Source organism: Myotis davidii, unplaced genomic scaffold, assembly GCF_000327345.1.
Source record: "Myotis davidii unplaced genomic scaffold, ASM32734v1 scaffold514, whole genome shotgun sequence".
Lineage (NCBI taxonomy): Eukaryota > Metazoa > Chordata > Mammalia > Chiroptera > Vespertilionidae > Myotis > Myotis davidii.
In genome coordinates this window covers 447,962-449,954 of record NW_006286236.1, presented here as the reverse complement: position 1 = coordinate 449,954, position 1,993 = coordinate 447,962, and the positions used below count along the sequence as shown (strand labels likewise).

General features: G+C 60.2%; 1 protein-coding gene across 1 annotated transcript in view; it reads right to left on the bottom strand.

The window, feature by feature from the left end:
* Positions 1 to 1,993, bottom strand: part of ANKRD54 (ankyrin repeat domain 54) — a 27,049-nt gene that overhangs the window by 7,049 nt on the left and 18,007 nt on the right. The window lies entirely within an intron of this gene.

Below are 1,993 nucleotides of genomic sequence, written 5' to 3'. Positions count from 1 at the left end.
GCTGCCCCCGGGACGCCCGGCCTCGGGGGAGACTGCCGGCGGGCGGTGGCTGGGGCGGAGAGCCCGGGGAGGCTGGACCCGCCCTGACTTCCGCAGGACCGAAATAAACCGTGTCCGCCTCCATTCTGCTGGGCGTCCTCCGTCTGTCACCCCCTCCCCCAGGGCCAGAGCTGCGAGGGGAGGGGATGCGCAAGGCCAGAAGCCCGGTGAGGAGCAGAGGCTGAGCTGGGGTCCCAGCCCAGTGGCCACCCCTGGGTGGTGAAAATGGATGGATACAGCTTAGAGCACCCCCTAGACAGGCAGCCCCCAGACTGTCTGCAGGAGAGCAGGCCCTCCCCCATCTCTCCAACTCCATCAGCTGCTGCTAAACCCTGCTCCCTCCACAGCCCTCACCAACCCCTTCTCCTTTCCAAGTCCAGTTCGGGGTTAATACTGGCAGCTAATGTGGCAAATACTGATTAAGCGCTTACTGTGTATCTTATGCGGACTTACATTCTTCAACCTAAATATCAAAACAGCCTTGCGGGGCCGCTACAATTTGTTCCATTTTACAGATGAAGAAATCAAGCATCAGAGAGGCCTAGTGATTTGCCTAAGGTCACATAGCTAGGGTTTGGCGGAGGTTGGGTGCAACCCCACTGCAGTCCAATTCTCAATAGAACCTCCCCTCCTCCACCTCCAAGGCCTCTGCTCTCGGTTTCCATGGTTTCCAAGGTGTGTTTATTTTGTTCTTTCTGATTCTGGATCAGCCTCTTCCCCAACCCACAGCTCCCCACACCCTAATCTTATGCCTTGGAAACCTCCGGCTCCCAGTCCCCTTCCTCAGGAGAGTGCTGTTCAGATATGCAGGCCTGATGGGCTTCCCGTCCTAGGCCCATAGTCTGACCCAAACCCCTCGCATCCTCCTGCCTTAGCCATTTGGTGCTCCTGGCGCAGGAGACACAGCCGCACTCGGGTCCCAGCTGGCCTCCCTGCAGCCCTGGCTGCCCTGTGGACCCCTCCTTCCCTTTCCCAGCACAGTCTGTGGCGGTGGAAACCTCCAAATTAACCAATAAATCAGTTTCAGTGGTTGCAGAGCCAACCACTTCCCTCCCTCCCTCACCACTTGCCAATAAGCTTGATCAGCTCCAGCTGGGGCTTGAGACCTTTCGGCCTCTGTGTCTCCCCAGCATACCTTCTGGCTGCTGGGCACTCTGGGAGGGCCCCTCCCTAACCATAGGCAGCTGTTGAGTCCTGGTCACTGCCTGCCACCTGCCACCTGCCACCTGCCACGGCCCGGGGTCAGAGTGGCAGTCACCCTTCACGGGGAGGCAAAGACCCAGCTGGTGGAGCAGCTGCTACAATGGCCCGGCTCTGGGCCTGGCACCTGGTCCCGTGCTCTTCCTCCCACGTCTCTGCCGAGGTTTCCACAGCCTCAGGCCACAGCAGTGGGAGTGGGTCCTGCAGGGCAGCACCAGCATGGCCTGTGTCTCCCTGTGGCCTCCACGGGCTCATCGGGCCTTGTGCCAGCCCGAGCGGGCGAGGAACATTATCTCCATCTTCAGAAGCAAACGCCGAGGCTCGAGAAGGTGAGGTAGCCTGACCGGAGCCAAGTAGCAAATTTGGGGCCGCAGGGACGGCTCTCACGGCAGCCAGGCAGCAGCGGGAAACATCTGCGGGCATCTGACAGTTCGCTGGTGAGTGCCTGCAAGGAAAGAAGGGCGGAAACCTCCCAGCCGGGCTGCGGTCCACACCCACCTCAGGCACGGACAGATGACCGACTGGGAGCGGCTCCATCTAGGACGGCAGGCGACAAGCTCTCCCAGCTGGAGAGCCACAGGGCCAGAGTCTGAACCTGCACAAAACCCCCGGCCCCGGGGAGGGGTTGCTCAGCGGAAACCCTCCACAGTGGCCTGGTCTCCCCTCAACTGTCAGGCAGCCAGGCCTCTGGCTGGACTGTGAGGCCTCCTACATTTAAAAAAAATTTTAAATTGATAGAGAGAGGAAGGCAGGA